Raw genomic sequence first — 22663 nt, 5'->3', positions numbered from 1 at the left:
TTTTTGACAATACCGGTGTCTTATTTATTTGCTTCGCACAATTAACAATAGTTCTGTTCCGTTCGTTCACTCACAGTTTGGGCGTGGAATTTTAAGTCTTAATTGTGACGTAGAGCAAGTGAAGCGTGAATCATCTGTTGTCGCTCTCTTTTCTTATAACAGTGCGAGCGCTGCATTGTATTATTAAAGGTCTATCTTAATATTTTAGATTTAATGCCTTAAAAATATTTTTATTTGATTTTACTACAACGTTGCCTTAATATATTTTAAGCAATAGTAATTTGTTTTTTGTTTTGTAAAGTAATAATTCGAACCTTTGTGTATAAAGTACAAAAGACCACAAACAGGTTTTTATTGACCATTTTATACTGTTACTGTTTTTACTATTAATATTACCTCTTGTTTGCCAACTATTACTGCTTCTATCTTTAGATATGGCCTTGCCGAAACCTGCCGGGGATGCCAACGACAGAATTACCGTCTGGTATAGTGGCGTTGGGGCGACCAGGTTTGCTTGTCCAGTGTCGAGTTGTGCTGCACCACAGACTACGTTGCAGTCCTTAAAAAGACATCTTACCAGCTGTCATGGCTGGAAGGGCTGTTAAGGTGAACGGGTCAAAGTTAACAAACAAAAATAGAAAAATACTTCTTCGTTCCCTCCAACTTGCTCAGAACACCCTCTGGAAAGAGCAGTGGGTGGCCCTTCCTGAATCTGGAAAAAAAACTGTCCACTCAGCATACTTTTACTCGAACCACTGGGTTAAAAATCCGGCACTACTTCCAACTCATGTGTAATTATTCGCCATCGTCATGCCCGCTATACGAGAAAGGCATGACTTCATCATAAGGTAGGTACTACGCCACATACCAGCTGCAAGGTTCTATAATTGGGTTGCTAGGTAGTTACGCTCAGGGCAACAACTTGAGCTCCATGGGGATCTCCGATCGGGAGCAAGCCAAAGTTGCAAAAAAAGGAAGCACTTTGGCTATCAAGGGTAGCCAACAAGTCTGGCAATCTTGGTGTCGGGGCATCTCCGAGGCAATTAACAAAAGTAACTGATTCTTCTTTACGTGGCCTTGCCCTTCGAACAATCCACACAAACAATGTTTTTTTTCTCTCTTCTGTTGTCACTAAATGAGTTTTGCTGGATTCAATCATATACACCATAACAATAACGGTAATGAATCCAGTTATAAAACTGTTCACCCCAACAAGGGCAAGGCTAATACGCCTTGGAAAACTTAATGTGAGCAGCCCCTTGTCGCATTTAATTCTTTAAACAGTATGCAGTTCCTCTTTTTAGTTTTCTGTTCTGTATTTTTGTAACTATTTGCTCTTATATCGCACTTTTTTGTAATGTTTGTTTTTTAAGTTATACTTAAATAATTTTATCACCCCCAGTAGGGGAGGCCTTATTACAAAAACAACTATTTTTTCTTGAAAAAATCCTTGTTGGCAAACGATTTTATTGCAAATAAATCAAAGGTTCAGTAGAAGTCGTTGGCACTATGCTTCCGCATCGGATCATGCAATGGCCACTAAGTTACTTGAGGGAATTCCCACACCTTCAGTTTGATTTTAAAACAAATTTGCTAAAATACGGGTATATGTTTTTATTTTGTTTGTTAACACAATTTATTAATACTTTTTTTTTTAATTTTAGATTGTGCCAAAAAAACACAATACCAAAATTTAGAAATAGTAATTGGGCTTCAGGAAAATTTGCCCCCCACTTCAGGTTGGAGAAAGAAAAATATAGAAAAACATATACAAAGTCACAAAAAATTATTTAAAACCGAAGAAATTAATAAAAAAAGATATTTCGTTAAGAATTTTTGTTATGCATAAATACTTTTTATTTTTTAGAATTAATATGGACAAAATTTAAGAAAATCACAGTTAAAGCAACAGCTAAACGACCTTTGTCAGAAGATGATGATAGACTACCTAATAGAACTTTATCGTAATCGTCCACTCAGCATACTTTCACTCGAACCACTGGGTCTACCTGAGGGAGTTAAATGCTGCCGCTGTGAACGTGAGGAGAAGGCCCTCCCTAATGTACTTAACAACTGCCAGCCATGCCCGCTGTACGAGATAGGCATGACTCCATCATGAGGAAGGTACTACGCCACATAATAACTGGAAGGTTCTCCAAGATTCCGGTGGACGCTGTTTGTGAGGAGCATGCGGCGGTCTCTGGCAGCAATATCCGCTCCGACCTGGTATTAAGGAAAAGGGACGAAATTGTTGTCGTTGACTTTGCCTGCCCATTTGACAACGGACTCGATGCCCTTTCTGCAGCTAACGACCGAAAACACAACAAATATTCCAACCTTGTGCGCAACATCTCTATGGCTACCCGACACTCACTCAAATTTCATTTATGTTTGGGTCGCTCGGTAGTTACGCTCAGGGCAACAACTTGAGCTCATGGAGATTTCTGGTAGGGAGCAAGCCGAAGTTGCAAAAAAAGGATGCACTTTGGCTATCAAGGGCAACCCACAAGTCTGACAATTTTGGTGTCGGGGCATCTCCGAGGCAAAATGTAACTGATTCTTCTTTACGTGGGCTTTGCGTTTTACAAATCCGCACAAACTTTGTATTTTTTCTCTTTTGGCACTAAACGAACTTTGCTTAATTCAATTATATACATTTTAACAGAAACTTTAATGAATCCAGCACTATAACTGTCTACTACAACAAAGACAAGGCTACAACGCCTTGGAGATAAATTCAATGCGAGCAGCACTTGTATCTCAGTTAATTCTCTTAACATTATGCAGTTTTCTTTTATTTGTATTTCTGTACGAATTCGCGCTTATATCACACTTTTTTAATGTATATTTTTTATTTTATACTTGCAAAAATCAATCCCAAACAAAAACCTAAATAATTTTACCTTTTTATTGTAAATACATTTTTGTTGGCAAACTTATTTATCGCCAATAAATCGATGGTTCAGTAAAAAAAGTCTGTTCTTCTCAGTTGTGATACCTGAGACGCTAGGCATCGCCTGGATATATGTGTTCTGCGGATATTTTGAAAACAGACGCGGAACTGAAGTTTGTTACGTCCCGTTCACGGGTTGTCCTGGTATTGCACTACCACCAGGCTCTGCCCACGGTTCTGCTGCGGCAGGGTTATCTATTATTGCATCATCCTATACATAACTTTCATTAAATTCTTGTTGTTTTCCTTGTTAATTTTTAATAACAATTGGTTGGGTAAGCTTGTCAAAAACTGTAAAATTTAGCGATTTTATATGGGCTTAGGCTAAAATAAAAATAAGATTGCAGCCAAAGGCGACTGGCAATACCAGCCCAGGCAGCAACATGTACACGTCTTTGCACAGGTTCAGTCTCTAACCTGTTTTGTTCAAAGCCCTGGGCCCCTAGGGCTAAGATCAAGTGTAGTGTCGTTGGCACTATTGCTGGATTTAAGACCCGAAGACTGGGGAGTATGCTGACATTCACTTTTACTCAGCACTATAGGTGGTCACCGTTACTTGAAAAATCAACTTCGATAACGGGTGTTCCCTTTATAAAATCGTGAACTTAGATAAAACTAAACTGTAACTTAAATACGCATGTATCGAAAGTTACCAAGAACGCTATAGTCCTTTGTGCATGAATCACGTTTTATTAGAAAGATAAAAGATTATTTTAGATATTAAATTTAATTTACGTAGAAAAGATGGAAGTTTTACGCCTTTTTTGTAGCGATATTTTTTACGACTACGGACCAAAGTAATTCACGTGTCGTTTAACTAATTTGTGACTCCCAACAGTTTTATTTCATTAACCCTCCTTGATAAAATAACGTAAATGTTTTCTTCATATTCTTGTTACACAGCAAAATTGCGCCACATTCGTAACATTGTTTAATTTGTTCGCCACCGTTACGATGTATGTATTCGAGTTATCTTCAGAAGGTTGTAACAATAGATACAACTTATTAAATTAACATGTCTATCTGCTTATTAAGGTCAGGTTTCGAGTAAACTTCTATATTATAACGACTAATTCGTTTTTGTAGCGCATTTCTGTTTAAAACAGCGTTTTATAAATCGTAAGATGTCAATGAACCATATAAAATTCGTATATTTAAAACATTTTTGGTACTTACTTTATTTAACGGAAGCACATCAATGTAACAAAAGTTAAGAGAAACGTTTATGATTTTCAAAGTTAACTTAAAAGTTAAATTTTAAGGAAAAAGTCAACTTCGTTAATCAACGATTAACGCATTAATGGTTTGGTGCCCACCTTTGCTCAGCACCTTGCACACATGTTATGCATTGTTTGCCCACTGAAATCTGGTACATGGCTAGTAGCTCACAAGCGAAAGCACCAACAGCAATCAGAACGGGTTTCATTTAATTTTTCCCACCGATTGCAACGTGGTTTGCCAAGCCAAGTTGCTGGGTGTGGCTTGGATGCGCCCTGCAACCCACACAGCTTTATTACGTTTGCTAAATGTGCTGGGAGTAGTATTACACTTCAAACTTTTTCAACCACCAGGAGTTGTAGAAGGCCTTTGGTGAGGACATGCTTTACAGCAATCCCTTTATTGGGATGTCAAGTCAGCAACCTTTGTTCTTCTCGCTAGACACCGCCTAGGTTTGTATTATGCGGATTTTTAATTAAAGAACGCAAAACTAAAGCTTGCTTAGTAAGTAGAAAAGCCAAATATTTTTTAAATATGTTTTTGTTTTGTTTTACAAAAAAAATTATGTTTTTCGTTAAATTGATTTTTGTTTGTACGTGGACAAAACGTCAAACAAGTTGTTTTAACTTGTGGCAACTATGACGACACAATGGAACCTGGTGCTCCCGGAAGGAGGGGACCGATCGGTTCCCCCGGATTCTATAACTGCTATGAATTACAAAGTTTGTTGCTTGAAATGCAAAATAAAATCTCTTGAGCTTGGAAGGCCACTAATATTTTAACCTTTATATATAATTTTTAATGTTACTAATAATTGATATTGCATCTTCAAAATTGCCACAATTTGACTGCAAGGGTTGAATCAACGATACAGGAAGTGATATATGCAATATTGATATAGATCGTAAAATAACTCCAGTTTATTGTGACCAAACTACAGACGACGATGGTTGGATGGTATCTTGTTGGGGAAGTTTAAAGTGGTCGTGACATATGGTAATATCGTTAGAAATGTAATTGGTACTCGTTTGAAGAAGCTAAAATATTGATTAGGCCGATTTTTTGTAAAATAATTATTTTTATTTGTTAATATAGTCATTAAAAAAACATGAAACCATAATATAAAGTACTTACTGAAATTTATTAATAATCGTAAAAAAAGGGCCTTTTTCATAAGTTTTTAGTAAAAACTAATCTTCAATAACATATTTTTAAATAAAAGTACAATAAAAAAAAAAAATAAAATAAAATAAAGCCAGGCTTTTTATTGGACTATGGGCTAATTTTTAGTCCAAAGCCCAGTTCTGTTTCCATGGCCATTTAGCACATTGGGCTTTTTATTAAAATGTTCGTTTTGTCTGTTTGTCAGACTTAAAATTGTTATTGATTTAGTTATAAAACATCTTCTATTGCGAGTTTTAGTACAATTATTAATAACTAACTGAATATGGCTGTTTTAAACTTCTTTGTAAATCTGCTTAACGCAAAACAACCTGTTTTTAAATTGTTTATTGCACAAAAAACACAAATCAAATTAACAGGTTGCCAATTGTATATATTAGCTTTCTTTAAACAGCTTCTTTGTTCTCAGTTGTTTTCTATTTTTGTTTAACCACTTATACCATTTAACACACCACTAATACCATTTTATCCTACAAAAAACAGATTCAAACGTGTTTAAACAAACCTAATAATGCTTAGTTTTTACTTGGCAGTCTGTAAAATTCAAACCATACAATTTGGCATTTTTACTGTCTGACAGATATTTGTAGGTGATTTTTTGTAAGATTACACATTTAAATTGACAGTTAACCAATTAATACGGCAATTATAAGATAAAATAACGGTTTATGTCAGACTATCCGCCAATATTTTACTGTAAAACTTGTTGTTTGGCATGTTTCAAAGTGTCCGTCGGTCAGACAGCTTAACTGCCGTTTTAAAATTGATTAAACCCGTATTTGTTTTTATTTACTAACCAAAAACTATTTAAATTTCATTCTACATCTTAATTTTATCCATTTGTTTGCATTTTATCAACAAAATATCGCTTAAACTAACAAAATCACGTATGCGCTCACTAGCCTAAGCGATCGCGTAACCGAAGACCGGTGAGAAGCCCGGGCTTTTTCGAATTAGACCACCTCTTTAGCAGGGCCAAAAAAGCCCGTTTTTTTTCGCCGAGTCATGATATTTTTGGACTAAATTAGTCCAAAGCCCAGAAAAAAGTGGACATGGAAACGGGCTAATTGTAGAATATTTGTTAAAAAGGTGTGTGTATATTAAAAAAAAACATTAGTTATTTAAATGAAATATTCTTTATTTTAAACGATAAGTTCATTGTAGAACATTTTGTAATTATTCTTTCCTAAACAATAGTGATGTGATGAATGCTTGTCTATTAAAATATTTTAATATAATTCTGATTGGTAAAGTCGGTTTTATGTCACAATGGCATTGTGACGTCATATAGAAGGAAATGTATGTAATAGCCCGATAAAGTTAAAACTTTATTACCCAACAATCAGCATGCACTTAATAATAATAACTTGAACTTTAAAAAAACAGCAAAACAGATTAAGAAAGTAGATTAATATATCATTATTGTTTGACTTAAAAAGTTGATTAAATGCAGTATGCCATATGTTTATTTTAGAGCTTTTATATGTTATGTTAAGTTGAACAGAAAATAGATGGTATACTCATCGGTTTCTTTTAACTAGACGCTTAAGAGTATATAAAAATAAGTAGACTATATAAACTTGAACATTGCCGAATCGTATAATAAAAAAAATTAAAGATTGCAAGTTGAAATATGGATTATTAACAGATTGACAAAATTGTTACTGCTTGTGCAATATTGATATACTATGAACAATATGAGTATTTTTTATTTTTGTAAAACATGTGGAACATATTAAATTTAGTTTTGTTTTTTGTGCAGTGTTTTATTTTTTAATTAATTAACTTTTGATTTTTATATTTAAACATGGCGTTGTACATTCGTTACCTATTTCCAAGTATATTTTTTAAATTACGAGGAAAAAATATCATTCTTAAAAAAATTAGAAAATTGGTTAGTAATTAACAAAGTGCTTCTTTTAAATCAAAAGCTTTCATAACAGATGTCATATATTAAACTTTTAAGATGGATTAATTAGGTTATGTGCAATTAAAGCTGTGATTCTATGCAATTGAACCTGTGTGACAGGGGACAAAGACTACGCTTTTGTCACTTCTTCTGCAAATTTTTCTTCCTTAATTGTAATTTTTTAAGACTGTTATGATTCATGACATTTTATTGCAATAAATCATTAAAGTTTGCAGATTTTTTTGTTTTAGCAATTTCAGTTTAGAAACAGCCACTAAAAACAAAGGCATAAAAGATCTTACGTAATTATCTAATGCAACTAGACCAACAACATTTTCTCCAAGAGCATCAAAGGCATGAAAAGGTAGTTTTGAGATGAACTTGTAGGCTAAGGAGTAAGATTTTTTGTGTGTGGCGTATAGATTGAGATTTTATATTTTTTGTTCATTCCCATAAAATATTAGTTTGTGTATAGGCTTAAGAATAATGTTTATTAAATATGCAGCAATTCATTAGCAAACTTCTTTTGCCGAACTTTTAAAACAAGGCCAACTACGATTTTTTTAAGGAATATGACATGCTACTAACACCCGAGAATAATTTACAAATTGTGAGAACATATAATTTCTAATAATTAATAAAAACATTTTTTTAATTTAAAAAAACTTGCTGTCTGACATAATCTGATGACTAAACGAATAAACCGCTGCCTGTCTCTTATTTAAAATAAAGGTATCAGCGACTTCTCTGATTGCCCTTTTAAAATATGACAAAATAAAAGAAAATTACAATGTAATTTTTTTTATACAATATAAAGCGTTTTTTTTTGCAAACTGTGTACAAAATTCTTATTCTAGCCGCAATGTTTTCCCATTTTTTATGTCAATTAAATTTGTTTACATTTATTGATAATTTAAATTATAATGTGTTATTAGTAGTGCTAATTATTGTTTTAACATTGCTTTACCATTAAAATAATTCCGTAGACAATCTGTGTTTATATAAAAAGAGAATCAGAAAGTGAAATATGACGTCACAATTTTTAGTTATTTTTAACAAAGATTGATTTAAATGGAAACAATGAAATTTGAATAAATTTAAATGTTTAGGTAAATTCTACTTAAAATTTGTTAACTAAATGTGAATTATGTGAATAACATTTGATGCAACTAATTTCTTATCTTAAACCTAAAAAATACTTAATTGGCAAATTTATAAAAAAAAACACTTTTAATTTTATAAATTTGCGTTTTAATACCACGCACAGCACATTTGAAACTTATGACGTCATATAATTTGATTATAAATGCCTAAAGCTAAACAATATTAGGCGTCAACATTTAAGCGAATTTTGCAACTTAAGAATATCGTTTAAAATGTTATTTAGGCATTATTAATATATCCGCTGTAATGGTTTTATAAAACCAATTTAATTTTAAGAATATTTTAAAAATGTCTGATATGCTAACTTTGTTCTATAAATAACTTTGCTCCATAGTTATAAATATAGTAAAAATGTTTTATATTAAGTAGTTGAAAAGTTGATTAAGTGCAGTAGGCTTATGTTACTAACAAGCACAATTGCGATCGCCCATAACGACTTGACTACTAAAGTAAGCTTCTGTGTAAGCTAGCAAAGTTATAGTTTGCAAAACAAATAAAAAATTTGTTTATGTCTTGATACAACTAAGAGTTACTTAAAACATTAAACTTAACATGGCTATTCTTATCGTCCTAATGACGTCATAGAGTTGTTTATTTTTAAAATTGAACTCGAAACGCCTGGGACATCAAAAAACAACTTGGCTTTGATAAAATCGTTGGGTCTTCGAAATAAAAAATGTTTGTAATGAAGCGTTTTTACGAAGTTAGGGGCGTTTAAAATCGTACTACACTAAAATCCTAACAAATTCACTGTGACGTCAGAGGTGGCTCTGGCTTAAAAATATCAAATATTTTACTGTCTGCACTCACTTTATTTAAACTTGGTGACATTGTGGTATTGATGGCTTGTAGTCATGAACCCTTAACTTTAACCAAACGAGATGCAAAAAATGGATCATACGCGGTAAGAACTGATAACACAAGTATTACTAGGATGCTTTAATTCTTTTTATTTCGTAATAGAAACTAAGGCAAGTGCTAAAAGTTGAAAGATATTCTAACCAATGTAGAATTATTAAAAAATTGTCACCAACTTACCAAACTTCGGTTCTCGAGACCTTTCACTCAGTAATTAATCAGTTTGCTCCGAAAATGACAGGGTATGGTTATGAAGGCATGGCGTGCAGGTAGAAGGTAATTTTTGGTTTAATAACAAAATGGTGTTTCAATTAGTTTTATACGCATTTATTTTTTATTATTTAAACAATATTTCTTTAGAATTTTACTTGCTGCCTTGCATTTTAATGAAAATTGTAATCGCCAACAAGCCAAACAAACTGATGGACAATTGAAATATAAAATAACATTTCCTAGAGCAAAATATGGTTGTACATTTAAATTTGCAATTCGTAACGCTGGTAATCCAATAAGAATTTAATTCCCTTAGTTTATTACGATTTAGTCCAATTATAAAAAGTTCACTTTACACTTAGTTAGATGTAAATATTGTTTTAATTATAGTAAACTTGACCTCTTTTAACCTGACGTTATACCATTAGTAGTAGCCCTTTAAAAAAATCAGCAACTATTTTACCTAATTTTACTTCAAAAAATCGTAATCGTGAGCATAAATATCAAAATATCGTAAATAATTAAGTCATAAAGTGTGAATTATCAGTACATCGAGAATCAAAAATCGTAAGCAATTCTGGCCTAGCACCAGCAAAATTAGGAAAAAAATTCTTAAAGCTGCATGGATATGGTAAATACAAAAACACAACACTTTACAAATAAAGGGCAAAGAGAACCAGATTCAATAAAAAGGGTTTTCTTCCTGTTCTCGGCTTTGTACCCATTGACAAACTGCGGTCTTAAAAGCATCACATAAATGTGCATACTTTATTACTAAGCAGGGCATACCACACCATTGCAAAAACAATTGTAAAACTAGGTCCAGATGGCAAATATCATGCTCGGAAAAGCTTATGAAAAAAGTTGTTATGACACTATCAGCAGCAGAATGGACGACATGAGCCGCGAAATCTTGGCTCAGTAGTTGCAGATCAGATTTTTTAAGTACAGAAGTTTTCGGCCTCCACTTGGACGAAACCACCGATGTCTCAAGTTTAAAACCTGTTTACACCAAGGTTTTGTGACGAGCGTAATGCTATGTCTTGCAAGCAAGTCTTTTTTTGTAAGCGATATTAAATAAAATCTGCATCAAAGTTTTTACAATATTTACTTGGAAGGTAATTTTACCAATATTTAGGTAAAAGTTGATCGAAATAAACATATAACAAATGTAGATTATTTTATGTTAGTCCACAAACTGGCTTCTTGCAAACTAGGCCACTACTGATAAAAAATAATAGGGCACAATATTTTTAGATGTCGCTGTTTCTGAGTTGCTAATATTTATACGCCAAACAATAACGCCAGTGTGGTTATGCGGTCATGGCAGTGGGGAAAAAAAGATTTAATTAAAAGGTAAAAATATCTAGCGTGTCAAAGGCAAAAGTGTAAGCTACTAGTTATAAAGGTTAACCATATTATAGTTTTTCTAAATTACTATATTAGGACTAACATTATCAATAAAATTAAATACAGAAAATAAGTTGGTAAGGCAATATTTATAACAGTAAAGATAGCAAATATATGACTAGATGTATTTTAGACCAAAATGTTTAGTAGTTGTACAATTTTTTAGACTTGAGTTCTATAACCGCAACGATGATTTTGTGACTGATACAAATGTTAATTGCAGCACATTACAAGCGTCTTGGCCTAAATATGAATTTGAGCAACATCAAAGCAGCTAAAAAGGAAGACTAATGTTAGAGTTCAGTTGTATACCTGCTTGCAGTGTATTGGACTTAAATGAAGAGGCATATTTTACTGCCATTGTCAAAGCGTCTATGAAAAAGCATGTCATATACAATACATATATACAATATTTGGAGTGTAAATGTGCTGCAGGAAAAGGGCCTTTCGGTACATGCAAGCATTTTGTTTAAAGTTAACTGAATTTGTTCAAACAAACATTGCAAAGTAGTTTTTGTACTTCCCAACTTCAAACATTTTATTACCTTACCATTATTGGGTTGATAAAGCATTGAAGGTAAAATTTGTAAATTAAAATTCTGGAGAAAAATCGATTTAAACAAAATAAAACTTTACGGCTTTGCTTTTGTACATGAAGTCCTGGGCCCAATCCATAGTGCTTCATGCTGTAGCGGCCTTGTTGAGTAAGCCGCTATAAACAGTATGAGCTACTGCTGAGCCAACACATAATCAGCAGCTTATTATTACTGGGTAATTATGTTCAAAAATATTCCAAACTGGCAAAGTCAACTCGAGACTAGATTGGCAGATTGGGGTAAAGGAATTACCCAATATTTTTGGGTCGTGAAGTAAACCTTTCTACATCAAAGATAAACAATAAATTTCATTGGCGGCTCGTGTATGAGGCTAATGGGGCTAAAACCACCAACTTTTTTTAATGGTTTTATTTTTTAATTTATATATTATTTTTTCTGCACTGTTTTTCGCTAAAATTATTTAAAATATTAAAAAATAGCGCCTATTTAGGCCACGAAATACGCAAAAATTTTTAAAAAACGTAGCGTAAACATGCGAGGGCTAAACCAAAATTAGCCCCACGGGCTGCCAAATGCAAAATATCATAACGCCGTTTTTGCTGTCAGAATTCCGAAATTTGGAAAAAAGTTGAGAACTTTGATCGAAATGTGGGGCTAAGACCACCATAGAGTTGCCAAATATTTTGGCAATTTCAAACGTTGTATATTAACAATTTTTATCGTTTTTGTTAACTATTAAACAAAAATAAAATAAAATAGATGTAAACTGGGTATTGCATTATTGTTTAAGGAAGTTTTAAGGCCTTAAATAATATTTTTAAGTTAAAAAAATAGAAATACTAATCGTTCGCTCGGGTATATTCTCACATTATATTTATGATGAAAAGGTCGCTCTTAAGCCTCGCTTAAGCTAAAACAGTAAGTTTAGATCAATTTTTGCATTCTTATTAAAGAATTGTATGTTAATTAATGCTTTTAATTTCGATTAAGGCAAGTATTTAAAGATAATCATAATGGATTTACTGCCTGACAAGAAGATTCAAGAGCAGCTTGCCTGCCTGTCAAACAGTCAAAAGAGCATAAATAAAGTTTGCCAATAAAAAAGGTGGGAGAGATTTGTGATATATGATATTATTTATGGTTTTATTAATACTATTTAAAAAACTCTAAATAATTTTTTAATTTAACTATAAGACTTACTGTCTAGGTAATTATTTAGCATACAGCTAAGTCTGATATACTTTTAAAATATATTTATTCACTACTTTGCTTTTTATTGTGTCAATTCACGCTCTTTTAGAATCGGAACTTAAAAATATACAAAATACGTTTTATATTATATAAAAAAATGTTTAACTTAACGCCTGTTTAAACGACAGGTAACGTTGCGTTACGTAACTTTACAAGTTTTAGGAATTTCGTTTTTAAATTTCTATAAAAAAATACGAAATCTTGCGTAAAATTTGCTCCAAACACAAAACTTACGTAACTTTGGTACGTGTGAACGACGTTACGAAGCGTACGCCGTGTAAAAGGGCCTATATTTTAAATAATTAACTATTAAATGTAAAATAGCATGTTTACAGCGAATAATTTTTAATATTTCTGAGGGATCCAGACCCCCTTAGCGATGTTGTGATTTTCTAAAATTAGCCCCCCCATTTATTTAACCCACGAGCCGCCACTGATAAATTTAGGTATTTAAAATAAATAAAATGTGATTTAAAATCCTCATTAAATTAAATCTATGTAAATAAATAAATGCACAACACATTATTTAAGGGTCGAATGCAAAAAGTGCGATTAACCTTAATCCGCGATTAATGCGAGGACTAATTTTTGATCGGTATGTTGAAACCACAAAGTTAATCAACCGCGACGGATTAAAGTAAGGATTAGGCTGTCTTTTACGACTTAAGCATAGCCTTACTAGCAAATTATATTGAAATAACACGGTGATGTTAAGATTTTTTGTTTAATATTTCAGTTAGGTATTACCTTAGTTAGGAATTTTGGCAATTTACTTAGTTTTGACAAGGCAGACAATCACTGGAACGTTTAAAGCTAAAAAAAATTTTAGTAAAAGGTTATCTTAATTTAAATCTGCAATAATTATTTTTTATTTTTTTTAGCTTAAGTTTTTACGCAATTTCTAATTGAAAATTTGCCGTTTGATTATCTTAAATAGGCCATCCTCTACAATCTGTTTTCAAGTTACACTTTTTATTTATAAAATGGATGTAGTTGATCTCATTTTCATCTGAATCTTCCAGCCTTACTGAATTGACTCTTTGTCAGACCACCAAAATCCTTTTATGTGCTGGAATGATACCCAATTCTTCATAGCATCACAGTAGTAATTGCTTCCATAGTAAAAATAATATTAAACTTATTCTCCTATCAGACTTATCTCAAGTTGGCTGTAAAATCACAACCGACGGAATAAGATCGCAACCGACGGAATAAGATCACAATCGACGGAATAAGATCGCAATCAACGGAATAAAATCACAACCGAGGGAATAAGATCGCAATCAACGGAATAAGATCACGACCGACGGAATAAGATCACAATCGACGGAATAAGATCACAACCGACGGAATAAGATCGCAATTGACGGAATAAGGTCACAACCGACGACTAATATTACTTTTGAAAATAAAGGGCGTTTCCCAGAAGAGGGTGTGGGTAAGTGGTTAATAAAAATTGTCTTATTAGGTATTTGGTTTTAAATTAACAGACAGTAATCCTATATAAACAGCCAATGCGTTTTCGTGTTTTTTTATATTTTTTTAAATTGTAGTCTTATTTCTTCGATTGAGATTTTATTCCATCGCTTGTGATTTTATTCCGTCGGTTGAGATCTTATTCCGTCGATTGTGACCTTATTCCGTCGGTTGAGATCTTATTCCGTCAGTTGCGATCTTATTCCCTTGGTTGCGATCTTATTCCGTCGATTGTGATCCTATTCCGTTGGTTGTAATCTTATTCCGCCGGTTGTAATCTTATTCCGTCGGTTGCGATCTTATTCCGTCGGTTGTGATTTTACAGCCAACTTGAGATAAGTCTGATAGGAGAATAAGTTTAATATTATTTTTACTATGGAAGCAATTACTACTGTGATGCTATTCTGTCAAAGTTTTTATTCATTTGAGTTGATATAAATACGTTAGTTGTTCAATTCTTAAGTGATACTATTCTTGTAATGATTTTGTTACTGGCTTTATCTAATTACGGTAAATGAAATTTTTTTCCTAAAATATCTAAATCCGTTTATGATCTTATTGATAAAAATAATGCGATGCCAAAAAACAACAGTTACATAAAGATTTCTGTAGTAAAGTTTATATTTATTTACAACTGGTCGTTGTTGTGTCTGTTGTGTTTAATTTGCCCACTAACAGTCATTAGCTGATCAGACAGAAACACTTGATCTTAGTCTTTTTTTTTTAAATTGTATTAACAAAGATAAATAGATATGGACAATAATATTTTGCTTGCCCTGTATTTGCAACAGCAAATAATTCTTGTTGCTCTTTTGCTACTGTGCCAAAGCAGAAGAGCAATTAGAAGGTAAAACACATAACAGGGAAATAAGTTGATTTTAACAATTTCTGGTTAATAACTTATTTTAAACTAACAATCCATTTGCACAGAGAATGGGTTCAAAAGATAACCAGGATAGAGATGAGTTGGGTGAGTTTCGTTTGGTTAAACAAATGAGGTCTGACCCAGAGAGCTTTCACACGTACTTTCGAATGGACAGCAATACATTTGATGACCTATTAGAAAAAGTTAAACCTCTGATTTTTAAACAACTAACTTTTTGGAGACGTCCAATCTCTGCAGAAGAAAGGCTGGCCATCACATTGCGGTAAATGTTTTTTACAAAACCTTGTAAGATTAGCTCTAAATGCAACCCTATAGAACTTAAAATTTGTTTCCACTTTTAATTGTAAACCCTTTTTTACAGCTATCTTGCTACTGGGGATGCAAAGGTGACAATAGCACGCAGCTACAGAGTTGGAGCTACAACTGTTGGAAAAATTATTGCAGAAACCTGTGAAGCAATTTCTTTAGTGTTGATGCCAGAGGTTTTACAGCCACCTTCAACCAATGCTGAGTGGAAGCAAATAGCTTCGGAGTTTTATCATCTTTGGAATTTTCCAATGTGCATTAGGGCAATAGATGGAAAACACATAAACATTCAAGCACCTGGAAATTGTGGTTCTGAGTTTTTGTGGTTAAGGATACCACAGCATTGCTCTATTGGCAGTATGCGATGCTAATTATCGCTTTACTTTAATCGATATTGGTGATGGTGACTCTGGGCGACACAGTGACGGTGGAATTTTTTCGAACTCCGAATTTGGTAAAAAGCTTATTAATAAGGAATTACACATCCCTATTAATGAAAATTTACCAAAAACAACTACGAGTGTGCCATATTGTTTAGTAGGAAATGCTGCATTTCCACTTCGACCAGACGTAATGAGACCATACCCTGGGAGATCATTATTAGAAGAAAAACAAACTTTCAATTATACACTTTCTAGGGCAAGGCGGGTGATTGAAAATACTTTTGGGATTTTGGTTACACGTTGGAGAATTTTTAAAGACCTATTATTGCCAGTCCTTCAAAAGCAATATCTATTACCAAAGCTGCACAACTTTTTACAGATAAAGAGTGTGCCCCGGAATCTGGATGCTTAAGGGCTACAACTTTGACTGATGAGGCATCTTGCCTTACATTAGTTACTCGGGCTGGGTCTAATATGCATTCAGTTTTGGCGGGTGTTGTTAGAGACACATTTAAAAATTATTTTATTTATTCTACGGGAATCGTATTATGGCAGTACGATATTGTAAATAGATCCTAATTTGTTAATGTGGTTTTAATGTTTTTATGGATTTTTTGGGTAAACAATAAATATGTGTGTAAAAAGTTTTGGTCATTTAACTTTTATTAATAGATATAACAAAACAATGCAAAAACAAAATTTTATAAAATTTAAACAAACTATTTCTCATCAATTGTTTCATGGCCTGCTATAAAATTAAGCACCCCCAGCATCACAGTATCCCTTAGCTCAGGTTTAACCCTTTTAACATTTGCTGCAACAAACTTTCCAAAAAGGTCAAACCGGTCATCAGGCAAATCTGGCTTTTTGGAGATTATGTTGGTTATGTTTTTAGAATTTGTTTTCAGCATTGAAATCAAAACATCCTAAAAATATACAAAAAGTAAAAAATTAAAAATAGTTCAATAGAAATAAAAAAATAGTTAAAATATTTGGCTTACATAAACTGCTAAAAAAGAAACAAATTTTTAACTTATCTATTTTCTAAATAAGCATTTATACCTGAAAATCTGATTTCCGTTTTTTTGGGGGGGCTGTTTTCTAAATGCCGAATCACTTACTTGCTCAGGCTCTGGCACAAACTCAACCTCCAATAGATCTATATTAAAAATAACAACAATCAGTAAAGTAAGTTAAACTATTTTTACTATTAGTTTATAGTCATATTAAATAAAATGTAAACTAGATAAATCGTCTTACTTTCAGCACTGGTCTCATCAGCTGTCCGATCAAGATATGAAGCTGATGTTGATGGTTGGGTAGGGTTCACAGTGTCCGCAGCAACAGGAACGATATTACTTACAGTTCTAAATCAATATTAGTTAACTTTTAAATAAAAATTTGTAAAAACTAAAAAATAAATTATATATAGAAAATCAGATTAAATTAAATTATAAGCAAACAGATTTATAAAATACTAAATTATTTACGGCCTATGGCGAAGGTGGTCCTCCAAAAAGCTCATGGAGTTATAAAGCTCCCATTTTATAGTAGTCACAGTACCAGATCCACTTCTCGTGATATCTTTGAACTTTTTTTCTTCCCTAGTGAACTTATCTCGTAAGCTTTTCCATCTTGTTATGCAAACTTCAGCTAAATAGGACACAGTCATAACTTGCATTAGGTTAAAGAAATCCAATAAACTTGGTTTTAATTGCTTACAAAAAAAATTATTTGCTTGTTTTTACCTGATTCACCCATAACTTCACCTATTTCACTCCCAAGCATTTCTTTTTCTTATGGCATCCTTATAAAACTGGTGCTTAGGTTTATATAAAAACTCTCGTTCTCGAACAAGTTCTATAAGCTTTTCGTTAAAGGCAATAGACATATTTAAAGCAAAAGGTTAGTTAGTATTATTGAAAATTAACAAAATATAATGACTGCAACTGTCCAACCGCAGTATATATACCCTTTTTAGGACTTAGCTTTTTATTGCTTGGCTTTCTAACTAAATAACTGGCAGAGGCCTAGCAGGCAGCCTATTAACACCAAATATCCTTACCATCAATCTTGCAGAATTCTTTTGTTTATGACTGACATGACCTGACTTTTTCATTTCAAGGCCTTTTGCAGTTAATAAAAAACGGACATAAACCCAGCAGGATGCCTATTAACACCAAACGAACACAACCAAAAATAATTAAATACCTTTGAGAACCAAAATAATAATTACAAAACAATAGAAAAAACTATTTAATATTGTTTTTAGGCCGATTTTTGTGATATTTGGTTGTTTTTATTTCTGATGTCTGACGTAAAAGTTAAATCAAATTCAACTCTGACGTTATACGGTAGAAGCGAGAAAATCACCGTCAAACGCGAAACTTTTTTATGTGGTGCTATACACGACGTCAGCCAAGCGTCAGCGCTAGACGCGAAACGTTTAACGTTAGACGGTGATGTGTGCAGTGGCCTTTAAGCATCTCAAATTTTAGTGTGTTCCTTTTTACAAGACGTGTTCACCTCTTAACTCTTATTGTGATCCATCTGGGTTATAAATACAACCCCTTAATTGTTGTTATCTCAAAGATATTATTGAATCTGCTACGCATGACATACAAAATCTGTATTTGATTAATAATTCATTTCCATTGCACCCTTACTTTTTGAGTGAAATTTCAGATTTAAATTTTTTTTTATAGTTTTAATGTGTTTATTTACTCTGAATGTCGTTTTAGAACAATAAATATAAAAAAGTAAGTTACGTTTTTCTGTTAGAAATGAGGAGAAAGCTAGAAAAATTAGAGTTATTGGCAAACTTAAAAAGTGTGCTTCACAAAACAACAAGCAACATTAACTTTATGCTACAGGAAAGTCAGTGTTTGGTAAATCAAAACTAAGATATGCAAATGAAATTTTTTTTTTAGTAGGTGGTTGCTTTAAAGATAAAATTAAAAATTTTAGAAAGTGTACCTTTTAGCATTAGAAAATTTTTATTTTTTAAAAATTTAGTTGGTTGTATTAGTACTTTTTTTATTCTTTTGTGATTCGTTGTCTTTCAGTAAAAATTAAAATAAAAATGGTTTAAACAATTTTTTCATTTACAAGTTGACATGCTGTACCAAAAATTTTACTTGTTTTAGAAACAACATCAATATTTAATAAATGACAAACAAACAAATTAACCACATGTCTGATAACCAAAAACAAAATGTGTAATGGGTGAGTAGGATTGATATACCGGTGTTATATATCGAAAAAATTGAAGGTATTGCTTATTTCTTTGTGTTATTGTAAAACCTAAAAATATACTAGACATGAATTTTTAACTATGAATTGTTAAATATGTTTAAAATTTAACGTTAATTTTAAAATAAGATTTTTAAATTATCACAAGTATATTAAAATCAAAAAACGTCTATATCCAACCAAATTAAAACACACCAGTTCAGCTTCGTTAACAGATATTTTTCTCACTAGCGATAGACTATAAACAAATGCGTCCCCAAGCAAAACATCGAATAACAATTGTATACCCTTTTGCTCCTGTCCATTCCTGCAAAAATATTAAAGACCAACATGATAAAAGTTTGTTATGTTAAGAGAATATTGTGTTTTTTCAATAAAAAACTTCTACCCAACAAATTTAAATGCAAGTATTTTCAGGTTTTCAACTATTTGGTGAACATCCTCATTATCACCTCCATATTCCATAATTTCCATGGATTTCTTTAAAGTTCCTTTTTTTGACCTACTGTTAAATTCAGCCATTCTAACAAAATGAACAATAAAAAAGTAAGTTTATATTTAATTGTCTTTAAAAATATTTTATTTAATTTTACTGTTGATGCACACTTTTTATTTAAATTTTTTAAATGGAGTTATAAATAACCTCTTAGATTTTGCTAGTCCCTGCACAATATTTTTGATGTGTTGATCACATTTTCCCTGTAAACTTAGCTTTCTCAACTTTGTCTGCTGTGATTTCGTTATTGCAAATTTTTCCTTTTCTTTAAATTTGCAGCGAATTTCTGTACATTTGGGACAGTGATATTGTTTTGGTAAATTTGTTGTGTTTTGATGACCCAAACAAACTAAATGGTACCAATCCCTGCCAACACTTTCACAAAATACCATTTTAACTTTGGATTTTTTGCATAGTTCTTGGGCACAGTATGTTGTAAAGTCAGTTTGTAAGATATTGGACACAGCGTTAAGTAGAAAGTGATCAATGGATATATATTCGTGTGGGCAATGATATCCTATTTTTAAAGGATTAAATTTATGTTTAAATAAATTGTTGTCCTAAGTTGCGGACATCAAACGAATCATTGACATTTCTTCTTGAAAAGGAAAACAACAAATTTTTTTGGCAATCCAATTTCTTATGTAAACGGAGTTTTCAGTAAGGTAAGGTAAAAACTTTCCTGAACAAAGATAATACGCATTCAGGCACAAAATAACTTCACAGTCGAATGCGTTTGTTTGCAGTGTTATAATCGGTAACTAGTATTGTCCATTTAGATATGTCATCTGATTTGTTGTGATTCAATATTTAATAGTTTATATATTCGAAAGCTGGCTTAAGTGTATCTTCAGGGAATCTATGAGTGGAATCCAAATAAATAATAGTGCGTTTAGACAGTAAAACAACCAGCAAAGCCCAGTGAAAATTGCCTATGTTAATTGGAAAAATCCAAATATCATGCTGCATGGGATTATTGTTTTTTAACCATTTGCTATACCCACTGTTGTTTGTAAATTTAACCACACAAAAAAGTGAACATGAAAAGGAAGAACTTTAACTGCCTTACTTTTAAAATAATTCTATTGTGAACATAATTGCAAGGAGGCATCTATAACTCCATCATTAAGTTATTCCTTAGGCTTTAAAGATTTTAAATCACTGTTTGATAGGACTAATCTGCCAGTGTTAGTTAAAATATTGTTTGCTAACACAGGAAAAATGCAATTAAATGGCCAGGAATCTTAAGGGGCTTGTTTTGGTGTGTTAGGTGTATCAAATACCTGTGCAGTTTTTTTTTTTTTAAAAAAAAATATATTTTTTGAGGTGCCAGAAGCAGTCAAGTCACTAAAGGGACAATTTAAACTGGAATGTCACTTGTTTTTGTGGTGTCAGAAGCGGTAACTAAAGGGACAATTTGAACTGGAATGTCACTTGTTTTTGTGATGCTAGAAACCGTTGTTGAAGAGACAGTTTTTATTGGGATGGCACTAGTTTTTGTGGTCCCAGAAGCGTTTGTTGAAGGGACAGTTTTTATTGGGATGGCACTAGTTTTGTGGTGCCAGAAGCGGTTGTTGAAGAAACAAACTCTATTAGAATGCCACCAGTTTTTGTGGTGCCAGAAGTAGTTGTTAGAGAAAGAATCTTAGAACAAAAATTTGCCACAGACTGAATTGAAATTGGGATTTGTTCATTTCTTTCTTATAACTTTTTGATAATACACATAGTTTTTCTTAAACAGCTCTTCAAACTAGCTTTAATGACAACAGAACCAAATTATTTTTCAAAAATTTTTAGAAATAAATAAATGTTTTTTTTCTTTTTTAAACTAAATTTTTGCGTAATTTAATTGTAGTTTTATTAAATGTATTTATATCAATCAGAACTTTAATTACCACCAATATACAAATCAATGAAAACTTACCTTTTTAAACAGAATCGTTATTTTTTTTGTGTACTCGCAATATTTTTTGTTTGTGTTATTTTTAATTAATGCCAATAAAATAAAATAAGAATTTTTTTATAATCAAAACAAGTCGCATAAGAAATTGGTACAAGTGCGTGTACATAAAATATCGCGAAATGTGCGATAGTTGTAAGCGCATTTTCCGTGATGTTAGGTGGTCGTAAAAACGTGCGTCGTTTTCTCCTGCATTTTGCTTTAAATTCTTTACGCGACAAGCGCCTTGCTCGGTCGTTTAGACTGGTTTTGTCGACCGGCATGTTCGGGCATTCAATTTGAATAAGGTAAGTTACCCGTTCTTGAAACGGAGTTTATTTTTAATCAAGTCGCAGACTAAATCGGTGCAGAAATGTGGACATGTTGCTGCCTGGGTAAGTTATACCTGTCGCCTTAGGGTGCATGCAATCTTAGTTTTATTTTTGTCTAAGACGATATAAAAGCGCTAAATAAGCTTACTCAACCAATTTGTAATAAAAGTTAACTAGGAAAACAACAAGAATGTGACAAAAGTTATGTACAGAGTGATGCAATAATAGATAATCCTGCCGCAGCAGGATCGTGGGCCGAGCCTGAAGGCAGTGCAATACCAGGACAACCCGTGAACGGGACGAAGCAAGCTTCAGTTCTGCGTTCTGTATTCAAAAATCCGCATAATACAAAGAGCTAGGCGATGCCTAGCGTCCCAGGTATTACAACTGAGAAGAACAGACTTTTACTGAAACTTTGTTTTATTTGCAATAAAAAAGTTTGCTAACAATAATTTTTCCGAGAAAAATAATTATTTTCGTAAAAGGGCCTCCCCTACTGGGGGTGATAAAATTATTTAGGTTTTTGATTTGGGGATTTTTGCAAGTATATCATAAAAGAAATAAACATTACAAAAGGTGCGATCAGTTATAAAATTACAAAACAAAACTAAAAGGAAAATCTGCATAGTGTTTAAGAAGTTAAGTGCGGTAAGGTGCTGCTCGCATTGAGTTCTTCGAGGCGTTGTAGCCTTGCCCTAGTTAAGGTGAGCAGAAGGAGAAAAAAACATTGATTGTTTAAATTGTTCAAAGGACAAGGCCACGTAAAACAGAAACGATTAATTTCTGTTTATTGCCTCGGAGATGCCCCGACACCAAGATTGCCAGACTTGTTGGCTACCCTTAATAGCCAAAGTGCATACTTTCTTCGCAACATTGGC

At 32.6% G+C, this 22663-nt stretch overlaps 1 non-coding gene and 1 pseudogene across 1 annotated transcript; one reads left to right on the top strand and one right to left on the bottom strand.

The window, feature by feature from the left end:
* Positions 1-2916: 2916 nt before the first annotated feature.
* Positions 2917-3131, top strand: LOC145757279 (U2 spliceosomal RNA; annotated as a pseudogene).
* An 18899-nt stretch (positions 3132-22030) lies between these two features.
* Positions 22031-22226, bottom strand: LOC145757270 (U2 spliceosomal RNA). The gene has a single exon (XR_014285322.1). It is a non-coding gene; the product is annotated as a U2 spliceosomal RNA (small nuclear RNA).
* Positions 22227-22663: the final 437 nt, after the last annotated feature.

The sequence above is a fragment of the Corella eumyota genome, chromosome 6 (assembly GCF_963082875.1).
Source record: "Corella eumyota chromosome 6, kaCorEumy4.1, whole genome shotgun sequence".
Classification (NCBI taxonomy): domain Eukaryota; kingdom Metazoa; phylum Chordata; class Ascidiacea; order Phlebobranchia; family Corellidae; genus Corella; species Corella eumyota.
This window is presented reverse-complemented; position numbering and strand designations above follow the sequence as displayed.